General features: G+C 44.7%; 1 protein-coding gene across 1 annotated transcript in view; it reads left to right on the plus strand.

Annotated features, from left to right (window-relative positions):
* Positions 1-27,452, plus strand: part of atp2a3 (ATPase sarcoplasmic/endoplasmic reticulum Ca2+ transporting 3) — a 183,954-nt gene that overhangs the window by 81,004 nt on the left and 75,498 nt on the right. The gene's annotated exons all lie outside the window — the stretch shown is intronic.

Below are 27,452 nucleotides of genomic sequence, written 5' to 3' on the forward strand. Positions count from 1 at the left end.
CCCCAAAACCGGAAAATCCCGCTCGAGGTCAACGGACCTTTGCATGGCCCTCCCATCACTCGCTACGATTCTCGTGGTGGGCAGGACGGGAAAAGTCCCCCTAAATCTTTGGCTTTTCAGTGCAGACTCAGTAGCTACAGAGAAATATGCTGCCACAAACTCACTGATTCTAATATGGAGGAATGGGAAAAAATGTATCCTTAATACCAGTATTTGCAGTGACCATATTCCATCACTCAGATAGCAGCATTCTGGACTTTGGTTCCAGGTGTCAGCCATGGGTCAGTTGGCAGCACTCCACCTCTTGGTCAGAACATCGTGAGTTCAAATCCCATTCGAGAGACTTGAGTATATAATCTAGGTTAACACTTCAGTGCTGTACTGAGGGAGATGTGAAAAAAAAGACTCCCATGACACTATTCAGAGTTGGGGCGTTCTCCCAATATTTCATAGAAATAGAAACCCTACAGTGCAAAAAGAGGCCATTTGGCCCATCGAGTCTGCACCGACCACAATCCCACCCAGGCCCTACCCTCTTATCCCTACATATTTACCCACTAATCCCTCTAACCTACGCATCTCAGGACACCAAGGGGCAATTTTAGCATGGCCAATCAACCTAACCCGCACATTTTTTGGACTGTGGAAGGAAACCGGAGCACCTGGAGGAAACCCACACAGACACGGGGAGAATGTGCAAACTCCAGACAGACAGTGACCCAAGCTGGGAATTGAACCCAGGTCCCTGGAGCTGTGCAAAAGCATATTTATCCAGCAAGCAGTCAACACAACCTAAAACAGACGGAATGGTCATCTGTTTCATTGCTGTCTGTGGGAGCTTGCTCTGCAAAAAAAAATCAGCTGCTGTGTTTCCTGTAATACAACAGTGAATCCACTGCACGCCATGTCAAAGTACATCATGGACTGTGAAGTGAATTGGGATGCCCTGAGATTGTGAAAGACTCTATTTTGATATATGTTTGTTTTTTCATTGAGTACTTTGGGGTCTTAACATGAGGCAGATTACTATGAACTCATATCTATTTGACATTTGGGGTGGCACAGTGCTTAGCACTGCTGCCTCAGAGCACCAGGAGCCCAGGTTCGATTCCTGGCCCTTGGGTGACTGTGTGGAGTTTGCACATTCTCTCCATGTCTATGTGGGTTTCCTCCAGGTGCTCCGGTTTCCTCCCTCAGTCCAAAGATGTGCGGGTTAGGTGGATTGGCCATGCTAAATTGCCCCTTAGAGTCCCAGGATGTGTAGGTTAAAGGGATTAGTGCGGTAAATATGTGGGGTTACTGGGATAGGGCCCTGGGTGGGATTGTTGTCGGTGCAGATTCGATGGGCCAAACGGCTCCTTCTGCATGGTAGGGTTTCTATGGTTCTATAATAAGTAACACAAGCTTCGTAGCATAGGGCTCTAGCAAGGCTGAAGAGAGCAGGAGAGATGATGAGATAAATTAAGATGTGTTTGGTGAGGGTACGTTTGGTTCTAAAACTCTGAGAATGAGTAAGAATAACTCATGGGGAAGACATTCCAAGGCTCTGAGGTTGTACTATGTGTCTTAACCTCAAACAACAAAAATGTAGAGGGACAAAAGTATTGGTGAGAACTCACTGTGCGTAAATTGATTTGATTTGATTTATTCTTCCCATATGTATTAGTATACGGTGAAATGTACTGTTTCTTGCGCGCTATACACAAAGCATACCATGCGTAGAGAAGGAAAGGAGAGAGTGCAGAATGTAGTGTTACAGTCGTAGCTAAGGTGTAGAGAAAGATCAACTTAATGCGAGGTAGGTCCATTCAAAAGTGTGATGGCAGCAGGGAAGAAGCTGTTCTTGAGTCAGTTAGTACATAACCTGACCACTGAGATTGAGATTTGGAGCTAAAGATGAATTGACGACAAGGTTCCCTCAGGCTGATCAGTTTATCAATGCATGTTGTGATCAATTGAACCTTCTCGAGTCTTGCAGGAGCTTTGTGGTGGATCACATATAGAGTTTCAAGGCTGCAAAAGCATTGATGCCATTCAGTAAACTCTTCCAGCAAAGGTTAAATCAGATGGAGCATTAATCGGATTAATTCATTAGCTGTTACAGAACAAACTTTTATTTTGTAGGAGCCGCTTGTCACTGGAACCCACCTCATTTACAGCCAGGAACTTCTCTGGAATAAATATTCATAGTTGTTCTACTGTTGAGACTAGTAATCCAGAGGTTGAGACAAATAATTTAAGAAGTGGTTTTTCACAAGGATTGGCATTGGGGTGGATGATTTTCACCATTTACATAAAGGATTTTGAATCCGAGATCGAACTTTAAAATTGGCAGATGACACCACATTGGGAGGTATGGATAACACAGAGAGACTGTGGTACAGGAAGACATTAGTAAACTTACAGCAAAGTGTGAAAATGGTAAACTTATTTCAATATTGATGAGTATGAGATGATGCATTTGGTCAGAGGAATAAGAAAGTCAAATACTCCTTGGGAACTAAAGCTCAAAATGGGGTAAGTGAGCAAAGGGATAAAGGGTTAAGGTACACAAATAGCTGAAAATAGGAAGAAAAACTGACAAGACCATTTTTTAAAAAAGTTTCCTTTCTAAAGGGTAGAATTGGAGACCAGGGAAATTGTAGAACCTTGCGCAGGGCCTTGTGTAGACCACTTGGGTGTACTGTACACTGTAGTTCTGAGCTCCACACAACAAAAAGGATATAGAGACAATGGAAAAAGTTTAAAAGATTTACAACGGTGATATAGAGCTGAGAGGTTATAACTTTCAGGTAACTCTCAGCTGACTCTAGATTCTAGAAGAGATTGCGGAGTGACCTAATGTCTTTGAAACATTATGAAATGTTTTCATTGGGTGCAGAGAAATGGATCATGTTTTTCCCTTTGTGGCAGGTATTGAATCACAGATATTATGATACAACCTCCTGCCCAGCAGTGCCCACCCAGGAGTGGTGGGGGTGGGCTGGTGTTGGAGCCACCCCCTCTGGAAGTAGGTCAGAGGTGGGAACTGAGGTGGGAGGATGCTGGCACGGGCAGGTTAGAAGGCCCTTCTCCATTCTCTGGGACATCGGCCCAGTTCTGTACACGAACATTAGGCACCCTAGTCCTCACCCTTCATCCCATGCCCGCTTCATGTCCCCCATATCCTTCCATGTTCACTCACCTAGTATCCAGTCTGGACAGAACTCATGAGCTCTATAATAACATTTGGAAGTCTTTGAGATGATCATGAAACTTCAAAATAGCCATTCAAGCTCCACTTGAACAAAATGTAATCCTGTTAACTGACTTCAAAAAACATAATCCATTTAGGAGCACATAAAACTGATAATCCAAACAAAGCTTCAGTGGAGTTTGGAACCCAGCCAAGCATTCATAACGAATTTCCATTGTACGGCTATGCCAACAGGACCTTCAGTGCTAAGCACATTAATGCCTTTGAAGTAGCAGATTAGAAGGCCACCTGCTTCATTGCTTCAAAGGCAATGGTTGACTACAGCTTGGCATAGGAGGCTCCTTCCATGAGGAGGAGGGGGCTGGTGGAGAGGCATTGCTTGGCATAGTGATCACGAGGGGAAATAGCGGGGTTGGTGGAGTGCTGTTAGGTGTTTGAGGGACCATGGGTAAATGTGGAAGGGCATAGATTTGTATAGAGGGCATGGAGGGATCTGTGGAAGAGCATAGCTTGGCAGAGCTCAATTGGCTAGACAACTAGTTTGTGATGCAGAGCGACACTAACAACCTGGGTTCAATTCCCGTACTGACTGAGGTTATCCATGAAGGCCTGCCTTCTCAATCTTGTCCCTTGCCTGAGGAATGGTGACTCTCAGGTTAAATCACCACCAGCCAGCTCTCTCTTGCAAAACGGGGGAGAACAGCCTCTCCCTCTGGGACTTGAATGACTTTCATTTCAATCTAGTCATTACAGGTCAGAAAGTGACATGAGACCAACAGATGCAGCTGACTGGTGAGTAAGTCCTGGTGGGTATTTCCAAGCCATAATAAATGGAAACTAATTGTTCAGGCAAAGAGGGATAAGGTCTTGCATCAAGAATTCCAGGAGTTAGGCAGTAGTTTAAAAAGCAAGACCTCTTGTATTGTAATCTCAGGATTACTCCCAATGTCACGTGCTAGCGAGCACAGATATAGGAGGATAGTGCAGATGAATGTATGGCTTAAGAGTTGGTACAGGAGAGAGGGTTTTAGATTCCTGAATCACTGGGAGCGTTTCTGGTGAAGATGGCACCTGTACAAGCGGGACGGTCTACATCTGAACCAGAGCAGGACTAACATCCTTGCGGGATGTTTTGCTGGTGCTGTTGGGAGGAGTGTAAGCTAATTTAGCAGAGGGAAGGACACAGACTGTTAGCAGAATAAGGGTACGGAATCGTATAGCAAAACAAACAAGTCAGAGGAAGTGCAGCTGTATTAAGTTTCAAGGCAGTAAGGCCAGGCTGGATAGTGACGGCCTGGAATGCGCTGCCTGGGAGGGTGATGGAGGCGGGTTGCCTCACGTCCTTTAAAAAGTACCTGGATGGCTACATGGCACATCATAACATTCAGGGCTATGGGCCAAGTGCTGGCAGATGGGATTAGTGGGAGTTCAGGTGTTTCTAATGCGTTGGTGTGGACGTGATGGGCTGAAGGGCCTCTTCTGCACTGCTTTATTCTATGATTCTAGTCCCTTGGAGAAAAGCCAAGTATTTTTGCTTATTCTCTGTGCCTGTTCCTGACATTTTAATGATCTATGGACCTTGAACCCTAAGCCTCTTTGGACTTGCACTGCTTCTAACTTTTTGCAATTTAAAAAGTACCCCGTCTTATCCTTCTAAGGCCCTCACATTTGTTGACACTGAATTCTAGTTGCCATATCTTTGTCCGTTCATTTAATTGTCAATACCACTTTGGAATTTTATGCTTCCATCTCCACTGCTTAAAATCCTACCAAGCTTTGTGTCATTGAATAAGTGGGATCTGTGGCTCTCTGTCCCATCTCTAAGTCATTGATGAATTCAGTGAATGGTTGAGGGCCCAACATAAATCCTTGTGGGACATCACTAGTGCTGATTAGAGTACTTGCCCATTATCCATGGTCGAAAGCTTCAGGATTCTAGGTGTCCAGATCACCAACAACCTGTCCTGGTCCCTCCATGCTGACACTATAGTTACAAAAGCCCACCAACGCCTCTACTTTTTCAGAAGACTAAGGAAATTTGACATGTTATCTACGACTCTCACCAACTTTTACAGATGCACCATAGAAAGCATTCTTTTTGGTTGTATCACAGCCTGGTATGGCTTCTGCTCTGCCCAAGACCACAAGGAACTACAAAAGGTCATGAGTGTAGCCCAATACATCATGCAACCCAACCTTCCATCCATTGACCCTGTCTACACTTCCCACTGCCTCAGCAAAGCAGCCAGCATAATTAAAGACCCCACGCACCCCGGGCATTCTCTCTTCCACCTTCTTCCGTCGGAAAAAAGATACAAATGTCTGAGGTCAAGTACCAACAGACTCAAGAACAGCTTCTCCCCTGCTGTCATCAGACTTTTGAATGGACCTACCTCGCATTAAGTTGATCTTTCTCTACACCCTAGCTATGACTGTAACACTACATTCTGCACTCTCGTTTCCTTCTCTATGAACGGTATGCTTTGTCTGTATAGCACGCAAGAAACAATACTTTTCACTGTATGTTAATACATGTGACAGTAAATTAAATCAAATCCCTATTCTGTTTCCAGTTGTTCAACCAATTTCCTAACCAGGTCAACGAATTGCCTTTTAGAAATTAATCTTGTGTCAGGGACTTTATAAATAATATTTGGAGAGATTCCCCCTGTCCAATACTATAATCGCCTCATCCAAAGAAAAGGGTTCATTAGGCATGATCTATCCTTTACAATCTCTCTGATCAGCTGAATATTTTGAAGTTGTTCCCTCACTCTGTCCTCTCACATAAAACTCGAGTGACTACCCGGCATTAGATGTGAGGCTATCCAGTCTGCTATGTACAAAATGGGCTGCTGCATTTCCTATATTAACAAAGTGATTATGTCTCAATGGTAAATAATTGCCTGCAAGTGCATAATTGGCACTATATAAATACAAGTCTGTCTTTGTTTTCTTTTAAGCTGTTGCTTCGTAACACCGGTGCAAAGCATATAGGTATTAATGGCAGGCACTCTGCAGAGATCTGAGCGTCTGTATTCCGTTCCCATAGCTGTTAGTTTACTCAACACTTTTTTCAATAGGTAACGGAGATACAAAGCTTTTTAGTGCTAATGCTTTATGTATAAAGGAAGTTGAGGGCTGAGAGTGTTTGTCGTTTTCATTAAATGTGCTTTGGGTGCCTGTGTCTTGTGCAAGTTGAGCTAAAGCTCTGCTTACTTAAGAGGGGAGCCTCCCACTTAACTATTTGCTTCCTGTTGGGGCTGAATAACGTGGTCCCTATATCTATTGAAGTTAGACTTCTATTTGCCATGATCATTCAAGAGCTTGACCTGAAAATGTGAATGCTTCTAAATCTTGCGTGTCTTTCTGAACACTCCCACCTCCCCCCTAGCTGGCAGCAGAAGATATGAGTAATATAAAAAACACCTCACAGGCCTCAAAATGATATCGAAAAAAGGCTGATGTCTGGTTCAGATCTGAGCGTTCAACCTTCATAGCCACTCTCACTAAAGCTCATTTGATCCGCCTCCAACCAGCCATCGGCATCAATTCCTGCTTCTCGGAAAAAAGCACCTAGTGACGAAGCTGAGGGTGGAAGACAAGATTGCAGAGTGGTCGCATGACTCGAGATTAAGCTAGGTGTGATTGACAGACGCAGCCAATATAGACGTTAGCACTGGCTAGAAAGATGTTGAGAATAAATCTGCCCTGTGAAGTGTGTTTAACAGTGCGTCAGTGTCTGAAGAGTTTTGTATTTAGACGTAGAACACTTGAGTGCAGTTGATATTCCTGGCACTGTACTTTCAGGTCAGCAGAGCCTGGATTTTGAAAATGCCGTGCTTAACCATGGTCGGCTTATGATGAAAGTGAGGAGGTGTGGGATAGAGGGAAAGTTGGCCGATTGGATAGGTAACTGGCTGTCTGATCGAAGACAGAGGGTGGTGGTGGATGGAAAATTTTCGGACTGGAGGCAGGTTGCTAGCGGAGTGCCGCAGGGATCAGTGCTTGGTCCTCTGCTCTTTGTGATTTTTATTAATGACTTAGAGGAGGGGGCTGAAGGGTGGATCAGTAAATTTGCTGATGACACCAAGATTGGTGGAGTAGTGGATGAGGTGGAGGGCTGTTGTAGGCTGCAAAGAACATAGAACATAGAACATAGAACATTACAGCGCAGAACAGGCCCTTCGGCCCACGATGTTGCACCGACCAGTTAAAAAAAAACTGTGACCCTCCAACCTAAACCAATTTCTTTTCGTCCATGAACCTATCTACGGATCTCTTAAACGCCCCCAAACTAGGCGCATTTACTACTGATGCTGGCAGGGCATTCCAATCCCTCACCACCCTCTGGGTAAAGAACCTACCCCTGACATCGGTTCTATAACTACCCCCCCTCAATTTAAAGCCATGCCCCCTCGTGCTGGATTTCTCCATCAGAGGAAAAAGGCTATCACTATCCACCCTATCTAAACCTCTAATCATCTTATATGTTTCAATAAGATCCCCTCTTAGCCGCCGCCTTTCCAGCGAAAACAATCCCAAATCCCTCAGCCTCTCCTCATAGGATCTCCCCTCCATACCAGGCAACATCCTGGTAAACCTCCTCTGCACCCTCTCCAAAGCCTCCACATCCTTCCTGTAATGTGGGGACCAGAACTGCACACAGTACTCCAAGTGCGGCCGCACCAGAGTTGTGTACAGTTGCAACATAACGCTACGACTCCTAAATTCAATCCCCCTACCAATAAACGCCAAGACACCATATGCCTTCTTAACAACCTTATCTACTTGATTCCCAACTTTCAGGGATCTATGCACACATACACCTAGATCCCTCTGCTCCTCCACACTATTCAAAGTCCTCCCGCTAGCCCTATACTCAACACATCTGTTATTCCTACCAAAGTGAATTACCTCACACTTCTCCGCATTAAACTCCATCCGCCACCTCTCGGCCCAACTTTGCAACCTGTCTAAGTCTTCCTGCAAACTACGACACCCTTCCTCACTGTCTACCACACCACCGACTTTGGTGTCATCAGCAAATTTGCTAATCCACCCAACTATACCCTCATCCAGATCATTAATAAATATTACAAACAGCAGTGGCCCCAAAACAGATCCCTGAGGTACACCACTTGTAACCGCACTCCATGATGAATATTTACTATCAACCACCACCCTCTGTTTCCTATCCGCTAGCCAATTCCTGATCCAATTTCCTAGATCACCCCCAATCCCATACATCTGCATTTTCTGCAGAAGCCTACCATGGTGAACCTTATCAAACGCCTTACTAAAATCCATATATACCACGTCCACTGCCTTGCCCCCATCCACCTCCTTGGTCACTTTCTCAAAAAACTCAATAAGGTTAGTAAGGCACGACCTACCTGCCACAAAACCTGCCAAAAAAAGAGACATAGATAGGATGCAAAACTGGGCTGAAAAATGGCAAATGGAGTTTAACCCTGATAAATGTGAGGTGATTCATTTTGGTAGGACTAATTTAAATGTGGATTACAGGGTCAAAGGTAGGGTTCTGAAGACTGTGGAGGAACAGAGAGATCTTGGGGTCCATATCCACAGATCTCTAAAGGTTGCCACTCAAGTGGATAGAGCTGTGAAGAAGGCATATAGTGTGTTAGCTTTTATTAACAGGGGGTTGGAGTTTAAGAGCCGTGGGGTTATGCTGCAACTGTACAGGACCTTGGTGAGACCGCATTTGGAATATTGCGTGCAGTTCTGGTCACCTCACTATAAGAAGGATGTGGAAGCGCTGGAAAGAGTGCAGAGGAGATTTACCAGGATGCTGCCTGGTTTGGAGTGTCGGTCTTATGAGGAAAGGTTGAGGAAGCTGGGGCTGTTCTCTCTGGAGCGGAGGAGATTGAGGGGAGACTTAATAGAGGTTTATAAAATGATGAAGGGGATAGATCGAGTGAACGTTCAAAGACTATTTCCTCGGGTGGATGGAGCTATTACAAGGGGGCATAACTACAGGGTTCATGGTGGGAGATATAGGAAGGATATCAGAGGTAGGTTCTTCACGCAGAGAGTGGTTGGGGTGTGGAATGGACTGCCTGCAGTGATAGTGGAGTCAGACACTTTAGGAACATTTAAGCGGTTATTGGATAGGCACATGGAGCACACCAGGATGGTAGGGAGTGGGATAGCTTGATCTTGGTTTCAGATGAAGGTCGGCACAACATCGTGGGCCGAAGGGCCTGTTCTGTGCTGTAATGTTCTATGTTCTATGTTCTATGTTAACCACAGGGTGTTCCTTTACCCAGGTCACTAAATCAACACTGGGGATCTTCCCATCACTTGATTGTTATTATTTGATGTGGACTAACAATGGTTAGAGCACATTGAACTGTGTGTCAATGTTCAGTAAATGATGTGGCAAATTGATAAATCATAAATTGGACGCAGAATAAGCATTGATTGGATACGTAAAGCACCACTACCCTCGGTTCCATCAGAATTTACTTACAAGTCACATAAATATAACATAATGAAAGGACCAGAGTAGGAGAGAGACACTGCACTGCTGGATTGCCATAGTAATTAGTAGATTTGGAGCAAGTGTCGCTGGCAACTATTGCCCACCTTTAGTTGGGCATTCTTGAATGACTAATTTAACAATGGTCTGATCCACATGAGTGGTTTGCTCAAGATAACTGTGTAACCTGCTTCCTTCGACAAGGAGACAATAGGGCAGTACTGAAGATACATCAGACTGGCATCATCTTTAGACCCGATGGAGTAAGGACAGCAGCTTCCCGATCCTGAAGGACATCAGCAAGTCGGATAGGTTTTAGGGCCCCGGATTTAAATTCTCAAAAGGCCATGGTAATATTTGTACACATTCACATGGAACTAATCCATAGAATCTCTAGTGCAGAAGCCCATTTGGCCCATTGAGTCTGCACCGAACACAATCCCACCCAGGCCCTATCCCCATAACCCCACATATTTACCCTGCTAATCCCCCGACACTAAGGGGCAATTTAGCATGGCCCTAACCCGCACATCTTTGGAGTGTGGGAGAAAACTGGAGCACCCGGAGGAAACCCATGCAGACATGGGGAGAATGTACAAGCTCCTCACAACCCAAGACCGGAATTGAACCCGAGCCCCTGGCACTGTGAGGCAGCAGTGCTAACCACTGTGCCATCCTGCCGCCATGCTACCCCAGTGAATGACCACAATGCTATTCTAACCCTTCGCTATTGGTTGAAGCTTGTAGTTCAAAATGAACACACAACAGTGAAATCTCCAAAAACCCCTAATTAACACAGAACAGAAATCAAACAGGGGAAGACCTAATATAAATGTGATTGTAGAAATCTGAGGAGGAGGAGAATAAGTTTGACACAGTTTGACAAAACGAGAGCAACAGAAAGTCATGATGCAGGAAGTGCAGTACGAAGTTATTCACTCTAGTTTGGGAGAGGCGATGAGATGGGGGATTCACCCCACTTGGAGTGGTTTTGAGGCTTATTATTTTGGGCTTGTAGCTGGTTGATTCATCACGTAATCGTGTTTAGGAGTTTTGCCAACTTAATGGAATGTTTATCCTCTCAAAGGGTCTTTGCCAGGGGATGTAGGGGGGATTTACAAAGTCAATTTTGCTTTACTGATAACAGTGATTGTCTGGTAAGGCTTTGCAGAGTGAGTTCTTTGAAGATATTGATTGATATTCAGACCTTCATGGCTGCTGTGTTGTGATTGTACAGTGTGCTGATTTATTGCTTTTTATCCCTCCTGATTTTTTTTTAAACTCACCAAAGCTGGATGACAGTAAATGAATTTTCTGATCCCAACTGTTCACTTTTCCTGCATATTTCTTCAGCGTGCTAGTCTGTACTGCAGATTTCCACAATTACCCTAAGTTTAACAGGCTTGCTTTGGAGCAGAGTGGCTTTGAGTTAACTTTCTTTGCTGCAATCAAGTAAGATATGAAAGTTGAGGGACGAATAGTTTCAGCTTGTCTTTTAGCTGCAAGTTTTGACTAACAGATTGTATGTAATCTGTTGTGTGAGTTTTTTTCCTCTGTTGCTCAGCAACTAATTGTGCTCCATAATTTTCCCCTGTTCTTTCTTCCTGTCCTGTTCTATTTGAGTGTAGGTGCTGGGGACAGGTTTATGTACAATTGCCATTCGCCATACTAAAACTGATGCATGCATGAGGACAGCCTCAACCGGGATCTCGGGTTCATGCCACACTACTTGTAACCCTCACCATACTGCCTGAGTTTGCAAAATCCTACGAAGCGTCCTGGCTTGAGACAATTCACACCTCTTTAACCTGTGATTATCCCCCTCTCCACGCACGCTGTTTGCACCTGTAAAGACTTGATTATCTGTAAAGATTCTCATTCCAACCATTCTTCACATCTGTAATCATTTGGCAATTGTCTCTTTGTCTATATACGCCATGTTTGTGAACTAACCTCCACTCACCTGATGAAGGGGCAGCGCTCCGAAAGCTCGTGATTCCAAATAAACCTGTTGGACTTTAACCTGGTGTTGTGAGACTTCTCACTGTCTCCATCTCACTGAAAAAGAAGGCTGAACATTTTTCAAATGTCACATGAGAGTCCAGCTGAGTTGGGAGATCTTGTTGTAGGAAATGGGATAGCCAATTGACACACATCAAGATCCTGCAAACAGCAAGGAGATAAATAATCCACTAGATGGTACAGACCTTGAACCTTGCTGAAAAGGGAGACATGTTGCTGAAACTTTTCATCTTGCACTCATCAGGACAAATGCAAGAATGCCAAATTTCAAACTCTCTCAACAATTTATACTGCAGACGAAAAAGATGCTGGTTGGTTGACAAGGCTTGGCCGAGGTGTTGCCATGGAGAAAGCAATGGGAAACTATAAGCTCCTGGGTCATTCAAAAAAAGCTCGCAGCTTTTGCCAGCAGAGAATGTGTCCGTGTGTTTGAATGCATGCCGCTTCTAAGCAAGGGTTATAAGCTGGCCATTTGCAGAATTACATCTAACAGTTGCCGATTTGTTTGGGTTTTGTAAATGTGGGTTGGTTGAGAACAGTCTATACTCCAAACAACCAGAGGATCCCACTGTTTGATTGGATCAGCCAATTACTAGGATATGCGGCCTACATACTTGGCATGTCACCGGCACTGAAATTAATTTACAACATTATGTAAATATGGTAACTTATAGAACCATAGAAAATTACAGCTCAGAAACAGGCCTTTTGGCCCTTCTTGTCTGTGCCGAACCATTTTTTGCCTAGTCCCACTGACCTGCACTTGGACCATATCCCTCCACACCCCTCTCATCCATGAACCCGTCCAAGTTTTTCTTAAATGTTAAAAGTGACCCCGCATTTACCACTTTATCCGGCAGCTCATTCCACACTCCCACCACTCTCTGCGTGAAGAAGCCCCCCCTAATATTCCCTTTAAACTTTTCTCCTTTCACCCTTAGCCCATGCCCTCTGGTTTTTTTGTCCCCTAGCCTCAGCGGAAAAAGCTTGCTTGCATTCACTCTATCTATACCCATCAAAATCTTATACACCTCTATCAAATCTCCCCTCAATCTTCTACGCTCCAGGGAATAAAGTCCCAACCTGTTCAATCTCTCTCTGTAACTCAGCTTCTCAAGTCCCGGCAACATCCTTGTGAACCTTCTCTGCACTCTTTCAACCTTATTTACATCCTTCCTGTGACTAGGTGACCAAAACTGTACACAATACTCCAAATTCGGCCTCACCAATGCCATATATAACCTTACTATAACACTCCAACTTTTATACTCGATACTCCGATTTATAAAGGCCAATGTACCAAAGGCACTCTTTACGACCCTATCCACCTGTGACGTCACTTTTAGGGAATTCTGTACCTGTATTCCCAGATCCCTCTGTCCAAGTGCACTCTTCAGAGTCCTATCATTTACCCTGTACGTTCTACTTTGGTTTGTCCTTCCAATGTGCAATATCTCGCACTTGTCTGTGTTAAATTCCATTTGCCATTTTTCAGCCCATTTTTCTAGTTGGTCCAAATCCCTCTGCAAGCTTTGAAAACCTTCCTCACTGTCCACTACACCTCCAATCTTTGTATCATCAGCAAACTTGCTGATCCAATTTACCACATTATCATCCAGATCATTGATATAGATGACAAACAATAATGGACCCAACACCGATCCCTGCGGCACACCACTAGTCACAGGCCTCCACTCAGAGAAGCAATCCTCCACAACCACTTCCACTGGCTTCTTCCATTGAGCCAGTGTCTAATCCAATTTACTACCTCCCCATGTATATCTAGCGACTGAACCTTCCTAACTAACCTCCCATGAGGGACCTTGTCAAAGGCCTTGCTGAAATCCAGTAGACAACATCCACCACCTTCCCTTCATCCACTTTCCTGGTAACCTCCTCGAAAAACTCTAATAGATTGGCCAAACATGACCTACCACGCACAAAGCCATGTTGACTCTCCCTAATAAGTCCCTGTCTATCCAAATATTTGTAGCTCCTATCCCTTATCACACCTTCCAATAACTTGCCCACCACCGATGTCAAACTTACTGGCCTATAATTTCCCGGTAGTTACAAATCCTTTTTTGCCAGGACCCTGGCCAGATGATCTCTGTTCTTCTTTAAAATAGTGCCATGTTATCCAAGGGCATAGGAAGGGCCTTAGTTTGACATTTCACCCAAAAGATGGCACTCCAAAGAGCAACATACTCTCAGTACTGCACACGGAATGTCAACCTGGATTGTGCTTAAGTTGCTGTAATGATTCTTGAACCCACAGCTTGCTGACTCTGAGGCAGATGTAACCTGACAAGAGTTCGCTTGGCAAGTGAAGGAGTCCCACACTAAACAGGATCTACAGGCATTTGAGACACACGGACTGATTAGGGACAGTCAGCATGGCTTTATGAGTGGAAAATCATGTCTCACAAATTTGATTGAGTTTTTTGAAGGTGTAACATAGAACATAGAACAGTACAGCACAGAACAGGCCCTTCGGCCCACGATGTTGTGCCGAGCTTTATCTGAAACCAAGATCAAGCTATCCCACTCCCTATCATCCTGGTGTGCTCCATGTGCCTATCCAATAACCGCTTAAATGTTTCTAAAGTGTCTGACTCCACTATCACTGCAGGCAGTCCATTCCACACCCCAACCACTCTCTGCGTAAAGAACCTACCTCTGCTATCCGTCCTGTATCTCCCACCACGAACCCTATAGTTATGCCCCCTTGTAATAGCTCCATCCACCCGAGGAAATAGTCTTTGAACGTTCACTCTATCTATCCCCTTCATCATTTTATAAACCTCTATTAAGTCTCCCCTCAGCCTCCTCCGCTCCAGAGAGAACAGCCCTAGCTCCCTCAACCTTTCCTCATATGACCTACCCTCCAAACCAGGCAGCATCCTGGTAAATCTCCTCTGCACTCTTTCCAGCGCTTCCACATCCTTCTTATAGTGAGGTGACCAGAACTGCACACAATATTCCAAATGTGGTCTCACCAAGGTCCTGTACAGTTGCAGCATAACCCCACGGCTCTTAAACTCCAACCCCCTGTTAATAAAAGCTAACACACTATAGGCCTTCTTCACAGCTCTATCCACTTGACTGGCAACCTTTAGAGATCTGTGGATATGGACCCCAAGATCTCTCTGTTCCTCCACAGTCTTCAGAACCCTACCTTTGACCCTGTAATCCACATTTAAATTTGTCCTACCAAAATGAATCACCTCACATTTATCAGGTAGGTAGATGAGGGCAACACAGTCAAAGTTGTCTACATGGACTTTAGCAAGGCCTTTGACAAGGTACCGCATGGTACGTTGCTGCGAAAGGTTAAATCTCACGGGATCTTGGGTGAGATAGCCAAATGGATACAAAATTGGCTTGATGATAGAAGACAGAGGGTGGTTGTAGAGGGTTGTTTTTCAAACTGGAGGCCTATGACCAGCGGTGTGTCTCAGGAATCGGTGCTGGGTCCACTGTTATTTGTCATTTATATTAATGATTTGAATAAGAATTTAGTAGGCATGGTTAGTAAGTTTGCAGATGACACAATGATTGGTGGCATAGTGGACAGTGAAGAAGGTTATCTAGGAATGCAACAGGATCTTGATCAATTGGGCCAGTGGGCCAATGAATGGCAGATGGAGTTTAATTTAGATAAATGAGAGGTAGATTTTGGTAGATCGAACCAGGGCAGGACTTATTCAGTTAATAGAAAGACGTTGGGGAGAGTCATAGAACAAAGAAATCTAGGGGTACAGGTTCATAGCTCCTTGAAGTGGAGTCACAGGTGCAGAACAGGATGGTGAAGAAGGCATTCGGAATGCTTGGTTTCATTGGTCAGAACATTGAATACAGGAGTTGGGACATAGAAATCATAGAAACCCTACAGTGCAGAAGGAGGCCATTCGGCCCATCGAGTCTGCACCGACCACAATCCCACCCAGGCCCTACCCCCATATATTTACCCACTAATCCCTCTAACCTACGCATCTTAGGATTCTAAGGGGCAATTTTTAACCTGGCCAATCAACCTAACCCACACATCTTTGGACTGTGGGAGGAAACCGGAGCACCCGGAGGAAACCCACGCAGACACGAGGAGAATGTGCAAACTCGACACAGACAGTGACCCGAGCCGGCAATTGAACCCGGGACCCTGGAGCTGTGAAGCAGCAGTGCTAACCACTGCGCTACCGTGCCGCCCCATCTTGTTGAAGTTGTACAAGACATTGGTAATGCCACACTTGAAATACTGTGTACAGTTCCGGTCACCCTATTATAGAAAGGTTATTATTAAACTAGAAAGAGTGCAGAAAAGATTTAATAGGATGCTACCGGGACTTGATGGTTTGAGTTATAAGGAGAGGCTGGATAGACTGGGCCTTTTTCGCTAGAGCATAGGAGGCTTAGGGGTGATCTTATAGAGGTCTATAAAATAACGAGGGGCATAGATCAGCTAGATAGTCAACATCTTTTCCCAAAGGTAGGAGAGTCTAAAACTAGAGGGCATAAGTTTAAGGTGAGAGGGGAGAAATACAGAAGTGTCCAGAATGGCAATCTTTTCACACAGAGGGTGGTGAGTATCTAGAACAAGCTGCCAGAGGTAGTAGTAGAGGCAGTTACAATTTTGTCTTTTAAAAAGCATTTAGGCAGTTACATGGGTAAGATGGGTATAGAGGAATATGGGCCAAACATGGGCAATTGGGACTAGCTTAATGGTTAAAAAAAGGACGACATGGACAAGTTGGGCCAAAGGGCCTGTTTACATGCTGTAAACCTCTATGACTTGTAAGGATTGGAGTGTCTGAAGGCATTTGGCCGTGAGCTTCCTCTTCGAAATTTGGAAAAATGAGGAAGATGTATACCTGCAGTTACTGCCCCAGTCTGACTCTCACCTGAGGAAGGTGCTTAAGGCTCCGAAAGCTTGTGTGGCTTTTGCTACCAAATAAACCTGTTGGACTTTAACCTGGTGTTGTTAAACTTCTTACTGTGTTTACCCCAGTCCAACGCCGGCATCTCCACATCCAGTCTGACTGGCCCAGTCTCCGCTGTCACTGTCCCAGTCCGCACAACAATGTCCATTACTGAATATTGAACTGGATATTGAAATCTCATACGGCACCTGGGCAGCTCCATTTAGGGACTTGTTATTTTCCCATACGGAGAGAAAGCGAGAGAGACAAAAGCTGTAGAGGCATTTCCACAAGGCAACAGGCAAACCCAGCAGGACATGGTCTTCCTGCAAGATGAGTTCCCTGTCTGCCCCCTGTTTGAATATCAGTGGTGACAAGGATGATGAGGCCGTTCAGTGGCTACTTAAGGGCCTCAGTTGGGGCTGGAAGGTCACTCTGTACCTATCCCATTCAGTGCTTGACTGAGGAGAGATAGAAGGAGGTGGAGTCCCTTTCCTGACACCATCCCCCTATCAACGTTGTTCCCCGCCCCCCTCTGAACCATCCTCCAATGGGCATTAAATCGTCCCCGTAATCTGCAGGAAATGGAAATATCATTGCTTATGTACACATTCATCCAAGTTTGAAGTGGCGTCATGTTGTCAAGGTAACTGAATAGGAATTCTACATTGTAAACAAACTGCCATCTTTATAGAATGATACTGGGGCTTAGAGGGTTAAATTAAGAGTACAGGTTGAATAAACCTGGCGTGTATTCACTCCAGTTTAGATGGTTGAGGAATGATTTATTTGGGATGTTTAAAATGATAAAGGGTTTCAATATGGTCATTACAGAGAAACTGCTTCCTCTAGTGAGGGAATCCAGCACGCAATGGGGTAAAGTTTGAACATTGAAGCTTGGGCATTCAGGAGTGAAACAAGAAAGCATTTTGTTCACACTAAGTAAGGTGGAAGTGTAGAACACTTTTCCTACAAAAGAATGGTTATTTAAAGGCAAATCAATAGATTTTCATCGGTGAGATTATCAGTGCATCTGGAGCAAAGGCGAGTAAATTGATATGCAGATCAGTTATGATCTGATTGAATAATAGAGCAGGTGTAAAGGGTTGTATGGCCTTCTTTCATTCGTCTGTCACAGCTATTCAGTGAGAAGTCTTGGAGGGTCTCAGAGGATTTCTGTTAAGTCGCCACAGTCCCAGATGACCATTATAGGCCATTATAGGTAATTATAGGCTTGACGTCTGTGGTGGGGAAGTTGTTGGAGAGGATTCTTAGAGACAGGATGTATGTGCATTTAGAACGGAACAATCTCATTAGTGACAGACAGCATGGTTTTGTAAGAGGGAGGTCGTGCCTTACAAATTTGGTGGAGTTTTTTGAGGAAGTGACAAAAACGGTTGACGAAGGAAGGGCCGTGGATGTCGTCTATATGAATTTCAGTAAGGCATTTGACAAAGTTCCTCATGGCAGGTTGGTTAAGAAGGTTAAGGCTCATGGGATACAAGGAGAGGTGGCTAGATGGGTAGAAAACTGGCTTGGCCACAGGAGACAGAGGGTAGTGGTCGAAGGGTCTTTTTCTGGCTGGAGGTCTGTGACCAGTGGTGTTCCGCAGGGCTCTGTACTGGGACCTCTGCTACTTGTGATATATATAAATGATTTGGAAGAAGGTGTAACTGGTGTTATCAGCAAGTTTGCGGATGACACGAAGATGGCTGGACTTGCGGATAGCAATGAACATTGTCGGACAATACAGCAGGATATAGATAGGCTGGAAAATTGGGCGGAGAAATGGCAGATCGAATTTAATCCAGATGAATGCGAAGTGATGCATTTTGGAAGAACTAATGAAAGGGGGAGTTATACAATAAATGGCAGAGCCATCAAGAGTATAGAAACCCAGAGGGACCTAGGTGTTCAAGTCCTCAAATCCTTGAAGGTGGCAGCACAGGTGGTGAAGAAGGCATATGGTATGCTTGCCTTTACAGGACGGGGTATAGAGTATAAAAGCTGGAGTCTGATGTTGCAGCTGTATAGAACGCTGGTTAGGCCACATTTGGAGTACTGCGTCCAGTTCTGGTCGCCGCACTACCAGAAGGACATGGAGGCTTTAGAGAGAGTGCAGAGAAGGTTTACCAGGATGTTGCCTGGTATGGAGGGTCTTAGCTATGAGGAGAGATTGGGTAAACTGGGGTTGTTCTCCCTGGAAAGACGGAGAATGAGGGGAGACCTAATAGAGGTGTACAAAATTATGAAGGGTATAGATAGGGTGAACAGTAGGAAGCTTTTTCCCAAGTCAGAGGTGACGATCACGAGGGGTCACGGGCTCAAGGTGAGAGGGACGAGGTAGAACTCAGATATCAGAGGGACGTTTTTTACACAGAGAGTGGTGGGGGCCTGGAATGCGCTGCCAAGTAGGGTGGTGGAGGCAGACACGCTGGCATCGTTTAAGACTTACCTGGATAGTCACATGAGCAGTCTGGGAATGGAGGGATACAAACGATTGGTCTAGTTGGACCAAGGAGCGGCACAGGCTTGGAGGGCCGAAGGGCCTGTTTCCTGTGCTGTACTGTTCTTTGTTCTTTGCTTGTTCTTCTTTGACCATAGGCTACTCTCCCCTTTGACGGGGAGAGTTGACTGGTGGTGATTTAACCTGAGGATCACCACACCTCGGGTGAGGGGAAGGATGAGAAGCTGGGGCTTTCGTGAATAACCTCAGCTGGTTTGGGAATTGAACTCGCGCTGTTAACATCGGGTGTTGTAAGAGTAACAATGACTCATATTTTTAGCATTTTGAGCTCCCTCACCGTGTGATTGGTTCATATTGAATTTTAGGCTGTTCTGCATTTTTTAACCCAGGGATAAACAGGGCCGTGGCAGAACATGGGGCGGAATTTTCCTCAATTTCTCCCCATAGGACAGGACAGCCCTCTTGCCCCAATGATTTTTCCTGGCACATTCCTTAAGGCAAGTATATCCTTCCTTGGGTAAGGAGACCAAAACTGTATGCAGCACTCCTGGTATTGTCTTACCAAAGCCCTTGCTCTTATACCCCATCCCCCTTGCAATAAAAGCGAATTGCTTGCTGCAGACGCATCTTAACTTTCTGTGAATTGTGCACAGGACAAATCCCTCTGAATGTTGTCACTTTATTTTTAAAATATTCTGCTTTTCTATTCTTCCTGTCAATGGATAAAATGGAAATTCCACACTTTCCCACATGCTACTGCATCTCCCAACTCTTGCCCACTCACCAAACTCATTTGAATTCTGATGCAGTCTCAAACTTACTTTCCTACCTAGACCTATCTCCTCAGCAAACTTAGGTACTCTTGCTTCCCTCATCTGAGCCAATGATATACATTCTAAACAGCTGAGACCCAACCACGGATCTTTGCAGCATCCAACTCATTGAAGCCTTCTAACTCCGAGATTATCCCCCTATTCCTACTCTGTTACCTATCCTCAGTCCATGCTAACCTATTAACTTCAATCCTTTGAGATCTAGGGTGGGATTTTGCGACCTTGCTCGGGCGAGATCGTAAAATCCTGCCTGAGTCCAAAGGAGATTTCCATTCTGCGAGATCGAATTCCAGCCCTGATCTTGAATAGCAACATCTAGTTGAGTGCTTTTGAAAATCCAAATACATTACATGCAGGTTGCCCCTTTATAGTTAGGATTTCCTCCTTATCTACCTTGCCAGTTATATTCTCAAAAAACATAATAGATTGGTTAAACATAATTTCTCTTTCAGAAAAAGGTGTACCGCCTAATACTATGCTACTCTAAGTACCCTGTTACCACATCCTCAGTTTCCCAATGACTGATGTCATGCTAATTGGTCTCCAGTTGCTGCTTTCTCCTCTTCCTCTCTCAAAAGCAGGGTTACATTTGCTACCTTCCAATCCAAGGAGAATATTCTATAATCTAGAACATTCTGGAAGATGAAAACCATTGCATGTACTATCTCTAGCTTTCTCTTTTAAAACCTAAGGAAGTAAGTCACCAGGTCCAGGAGATTTGTGGACTTTTAGTCTCATTAATTTTCTGGTACTATTTCATTTCTAATGTTAATTTCTCTCTTTGGATCCTTGGTTCTCCACCATTTCAGGTGTTTTTATATTTTCCACTGTGAAGACAGAACAACATATTTGTTTAATATCTCTGTCATTTCCTTATTCCTCATTATCATTTCTCCTGTATCTGCTTCCAAAAGAATAAAATGTACTTTTCCAAGCTTTCTGAAGAGTTTACAAAATGTGCCCCAAGTAAGTGATGCTTCCCTTCAAAGTTCTTGCATCTGACCCATCCAGAGCAATGCAGAATGGGCTGATCGCTGTTTGAGAGTGACCTTGATTGGAACTGTGCCAGATAAGCTGGATTGTACAAATTGCCAACACATTTGTACACGGTAGATTCCCTGAGGAATACACAACTTGTACCTTTGAAGTGTTACTGAGCAGCACTGTGCCTCAGAATAAAACACAACTCAATGACATCAATTCAAGAATGTTCTTTCTAAATAAACAGGGGCACGCTTATGACTAGCTACATAAAATTGCGGCACGGTGGCACAGTGGTTAGCACTGCTGCCTCACAGTGCCAGGGACCTGGGTTCAATTCCCAGCTTGGGTCACTGTCTGTGTGGAGTCTGCACATTCTCCCCGTGTCTGCATGGGTTTCCTCCGGCTGCTCCGGTTTCCTCCCACAGTCCAAAATACGTGCTGGTTAGGTGCATTGGCCATGCTAAATTCTGCCTCACTGTACTGGAACTGGTGCCGGAGTGTGGCGACTAGGGGATTTTCAACTTCATTGCAGTATTAATGTAACCCTACTTGTGACACTAACAAATAAATAAATGAATAGTGTGATTAGGATCACCAACTGTGCTCAGGCAGATTGCATTGCATGACTTTCTATTTCCAAGTGCCTGACCTTTTCCCACCTCTCCGCCCCCTGCCCACCCCAATATTTTAAATAACAAGAAGAAAACCTGTTCAAAGACAACACACTATTTGTTTAATGCCCCAATTATTTATTCCCTCTGGGTTTCTTGCGGCAGTGTCCTGGAGATTACACATTAATACCTGGAGAGTTGGCAACACCACCTGTGATCGAGGCCATGTTTGGCCTGTGTTTGACAGCCTGGTGGGAGTAAGCAACAGTGTGGGGCTGGTGGCCAAGGGCCTGTCACGTCACCACTCTTGTGATTCAAAACATTTATTCCATCAGCGTCATGTATCACTGGAGGAAGTTTATGCAGGAATTTTCCTTCATGGAATCCCTCCACACCCTGCTCAGAATAATAAATCAAAAGACCATAGCAAGTGGTTGATTTTGTACAGTACATAGCTATCCTACTCGTATTCCAAATTGAGTGGTTATATCGCTTGATCTTTTGTTCCAGGACACTGCATGCAGGTTGCTACAACTAAAATATCTATTTATTTTTCACTTAAAGGGGCAACATCTTCATGAAAGCTTCTGTATGTGGAGCGAGGGAGAGAGTGCCTGAGGATGTTTTGTATCACTCACATGAGATGGCTGATTTATTTCAACACAGCTTGTTGTTGTCATGTTGGGTACTTGTAGACAATAGATGTATTCTTTATCTGAATGCCTCTTTGAAGTTTAAAGTGAATAGTGAGCCGCTGCTGGAGACCAAACAGTTAAGTGGAAGGCAAGAACGACCCTTCGGTCTCAGTGTCAGCAGGGAATGTGAGAAAAAGTGATCCATTTAAAGGTACATCTTACACCAGGGAATGAAGTCATTGCAAACTGTTCAATTCTTGTGCTGATCAAGATGAGGACAGTTGTTGCTGAGGAGGGGGAGCACTTTCCCACATTGGACACCTGGAATCAGGAGTCGGTGTTCCCAGCTCATTTATAATCGGATTTGACATTGAATTAAAAAGAATTTGCAGCACCGAAACTGACCATTCTGCCCACCAGGTAGATGCTGCTGTTTATGCTCGACTCAAGCCTTCGTCCACCCCTCTTCACCTCACCCTGTCAACATGTGTTCTGTATCATTCTCAAGCTTGCTCTGTCTAGCTCCCCCTTAAACAGATTAATGCTGTTTGCCCCAGCTGCACTTTGTGGTGGAGAATTCAATTTTAACGTTTTTAAAGTTTATTTATTAGTCACAAGCAGGCTTACATTAACACTGCAAAGAAGTTACTGTGAAAATCCCCTAGTCGCCACACTCCGGCGCCTGTTTGGCACACCGAGGGAAGATTTAGCATGGCCAATGCACCTAACCCGCACTTTGGACTATGGAAGAAAATCGGAGCACCCGGAGGAAACCCACGCAGACACGGGGTGAATGTACAGACTCCACACACACAGTCACCCAAGCTGGGAATCGAACTTGGGTCCCTGGCTCTGTGAGGCAACAGTGCTAACCACTGTGCCACCGTGCCTTTTGTGTAATTTCCTTAATTCTCCCTAATTCCTCACTGTTATTGATTCTGCTGTGAATGCTGCGCAGACGGAATCCTAGACACAAGGTGTGGTGGAAGTTTGGAACATACTTCCCCCCCCAAGGAGATGGAGATGAAGGTGGGGTGCCGGATGGATTTAAGGCTCTGATGTGCCATGATATAATTGAATGGCTGAACAGGCTCATGGGGCTGAATGGCCTCCTCCTTTTCCTATGTTGCCGCCACACCGGAGTTGGACTTTGTGCAGTGCCTATTTGTGGTGTCACTGAGACTGCCCATTCAATTCTGGGCAGATTTGTGCGTTAGATTCACCATTAGCAGCAGGGTTGGAACTGGGAGGTAAGAGTGCAGAGTGTGTAGCATGAGCACTGGGGGTACGTGTGGAATCATTTTGAATATGGACATCGCTCTCTGGTTGAGGCATAGATCGTGTCATACGAAAGGCAGGATTGACACTGAATCTGGACCAGACTGATCTCTAAATTAGTTTTAGTGGCCCAGGTGGCACACGAGAAGAATTGTCCAAATATTTGTCCCAAATTGACTTGTGTTTAAAGTTTATTTATTAGTATCACAAGTAGGGTTACATTAACACTGCAATGAAGTTACTGTGAAAATCCCCTAGTCGCCACGCTCCAGCACCAGTTCCAGCACAGTGAGGCAGAATTTAGCATGGCCAATGCACCTAACCAGCACGTCTTTCGGACTGTGGGAGGAAACCGGAGCACCCGGAGGAAACCCACGCTGACACGGGGAGAATGTGCAAACTCCACACAGACAGTGACCCAAGCCGAGCATTGAACCCAGGTCCCTGGTGCTGTGAAGCAGCAGTGCTAACCACTGTGCCACCGTGCCGCCCCCTGTTGTCTATTTCTGTTGTCTCTACTCACCCCCCCCCCCCCCCCCCCCCAACATCATATGGTTTTTGTTGGGGTGGGGTGGTGCGGCTAGGTGTCACGGTTGTGTGGGACAGATTGGGTAACCACAGGCTGTTCAGTCCTGTCCATCAATGTTAATGTATTTTTTTTGTAATTAGGTGCCATTTCTGGATTGTGATTGCTGGTAATATCCCTGAAAAAATGATTGAATAGATTCTTCGATCGCAGCAGCTCGACTGCAGGAAACCAGGCTCGCTCTTTGCAGTAGTGAATTTATTTTGTTTTGTGATTCAGCAAATCCCCTGCTCTTATTTCCACTCCTGTCTGCAATGAGTTGACCAGATGCAGAAATGCCAATAATCGGACAGAAAGCTCTGGCCCATTAATAACACAATGTGTTAATGTCTTCCCTATTCTTGTACATTATTGAATCCAGTAGGGCAGTCCTCTAGTGTCTGATAATAGGGGCTCTCAGTGGGGAGGAGAAGGGATTATGGTTGGATTTGAAGACGCTAAATTTAAGTCAGGAGGTCTGACTTTGCTTGTTCATTTTCCACATGCTTGTGTTAGAATTTAGATATCATTCCCTTCCTGCACCCCTCCACGGGAACATATTTTGGACATGGGTGAGAAAGCCAGATTCCAAATCAAGCTCTGGAGTCTTGGACCTGGGAATGGAATCTCCAGGGAATGCTGCCTGACCTGCTAACCATTTTCACCATTCATTGTTTCACATGTCCAGCATCCGTGCTACTTAGCTTCTTGTTATTTTGCTTTGTGTGTTGGCCTGTCTGTGTTTTACTTGCTGGGGCTGAGTCTCCAGATTTGCTGTAGTGCACTCCCTTGTTTCCGCCACGCTGTGGTTGTGGCCATGTTGTCCAGCTTGGTCAGTGTGGTGTGAGTTGTTAGTGAGTGTTACGTGTACTAGACTGAGTGCTTGTCCTTACAAGTACCTAAGTACAGTGTGGATGGGTGACATTGAGCTAACACTGAGCACTTTATAATGAAGGTCTGTCATGGTCCTCTTTTGTCTTTTACTCAGATCCAGGGAACATCTGAAGCAATAAAAGCTTTTATTTCCACCCATGACTTACTCACAAAGTGAAAACATGGCTTAGTGCCAAGTGTCATTTTCCCATTAGAAATTTGAAGCTGTCTCTAGGTGGGCAGAGGAACCCTTGCAATACACATGGAGTAAAAGCTTCACCACTCACTCACGCCTGGCACTGATGACTGACTCACTACATGTCAGTGCCAAGCTGTTATAAACTTTAAATTAGCAAAGTGTCGTTGCCCTGAGAGGTGGTGACAATGGAGCAGCTAAATTGGTTGACTTTTAACAATCTTGATGCTGCTGAGAATCTCAACAGGACCAACTCATTTCCCACTCGATGGGGTAAAAAGCATTGTGTGTAGCTTTTGTATTTCTACTTAAACATAGCGTAAGAAATGGAGCAGAAGCTCGGGGCTACTTCCCGTGTTGCAGTGAAGGCTGCTGCAGCAGAACAGGAAGCGATGGCCTAGTAGTGTTATCGCTAGACTATTAATCCAGAAACTCAGCTAATGCTCTGGGGGACTTGGGTTCAAATCCTCCAATGGTAGATGGTGGAATTTGAATTCAATAAAAAAAATCTGGAATTAAGAATCTACTGATGACCGTGAAACCATTGTCGATTGTTGATCTGCCTACATGTAAGTCCAGAGCCACAGCAATGTGGTTGACTCTCAATTGCTCTCCAAGGGCACCTAGGGATGGGCAATAAATGCTGGCCAGCCAGCGACACACATGTCCCATGAATGAATTTTAAAAAGCGGACGTACCTGGGAGCTGGAACCCACTCTGTTGCTGATGCAGCTCTCGGCTGTGATCTCCTGTGCAAAGATAGCACTGAAGGAGCACAGCAGAATCTAAGGTGCTGTCTTTTTGATGAGAAATGGAAGTTCCTTGATTCTCTGTTTTCATAAATGTCGTTAAGAGTATTTGAATATCTGAGAGCTTGAGGATAAGGCAGACAGGAATGGGAGCAACGAAGAATTAGCTCTGTTGAATAAGTTGACAGTGTGCCACGATCCAATAAAAAGACAAAAGCTATTTCTAATTTGACGTGGGCCTATTAGAAAATTCATTTGGTGAGGGACATGCCAGCTGCAATGCCCTTGTTGAGCTTTGGTACTGAGAGACTGGTATCTGTGCACTGGCACATCTCCACATTACCCTGTTAATTCAGACTCGCTTATCCTTACAGCAGCTGGGTAGAAAACTAGTTTGGCGATTCTCCTGCTTTGAGAGGGGAAGATTTGGCAGAGAGAATGCAAGGACACGTCAGGGCCAAACAAAAAAAGTGCTGGTGTTAAGACATTGGGAGCAAATTCCAGTGATTTATGTGGTCAAAGACTATAACTAGGTCTTGCTGCATCCACATCATTTCCCAATACACAATAGATTTCTCCTGTAATCTGATAGCCAGCAACATGGAGTCATTCATTTGCTTTGGTAAATCATGACTAGATCTGACAGCTCAGAACATGTATGTAGACATTGCTGTAGTTTGACATGGCTTCATAATGAGATTATGGAAACTAGGATCTTCTTTTCTGTCCTACCTTTAGAATACCCCATTTGTATTTGGAGACAGGTTGAATACTGGATTTCTTGTTCAATTCTTTAAAAGAAGTTCATCTCTCACACACACACATCCCTCTTCTCCTGTCCCTCGTTTGCTTATTATTACAACTTGGATGTTTCTTTTTGAGTTTGACCCTTTGTGTGAGTTTTTTCAAAAGAATGTCCAGAGTAAGGACTCTGTACCTGTTGACACTGTGATACAGTCAAATGTCCAAGGTGAAAATGAGAAAGGAGCCACTGAAAGTCAGTGAGATCAGGGAGTTGAGGAGATCGGAATTCAGTGCAGAGTGTGGACAATGCATCACTGAGATCGATAAAGCAGTAATGTTCCATTGGCTTCTCCCTATCACTCCCAGCTTTCGAAGATGCCTGGAGGCATTTGTATGTGAAACTTGCTCTGAAGTTAAAGACAAGGAACACCATGGTAACCCAACACCGTGTGTTGTCAGATGGTTGAGAGAGTGCTTCAGAGAACTGATTTTCCTCACACTGCAAGACATAACTGTTAAATCGTCTCCACCTTCAATCTCTATACTGCAAAGAGAGTAATCCAGAATGAATGAAAGAGGTAGTGGCTATGCTAGTGGATTAGGAAGCTAGAGATCTGCCCTAATGCTCCAGAGACAAGAGTTTGAATCCCACCATGCCAGCAGGAGTATTCACTAACAGCACTGTGAGTGTACCTACACCACATGGGCTACAGCAGTTCAAATGGCGGCTCACCACTGGCTTCTCAAGGGCAATTAGGGATGGGCAATAAATGCTGGCTGAGCCAGCAACACCCACATCCCTTGAATTATTTTAAAAAATTAAAAAGTTAATATCAGTAAATGGAGACCATGAAACAACTGAAATATTGCAAAAC

This window comes from Mustelus asterias, chromosome 12 (assembly GCF_964213995.1).
Source record: "Mustelus asterias chromosome 12, sMusAst1.hap1.1, whole genome shotgun sequence".
In the NCBI taxonomy this organism is placed as follows: Eukaryota; Metazoa; Chordata; class Chondrichthyes; order Carcharhiniformes; family Triakidae; genus Mustelus; species Mustelus asterias.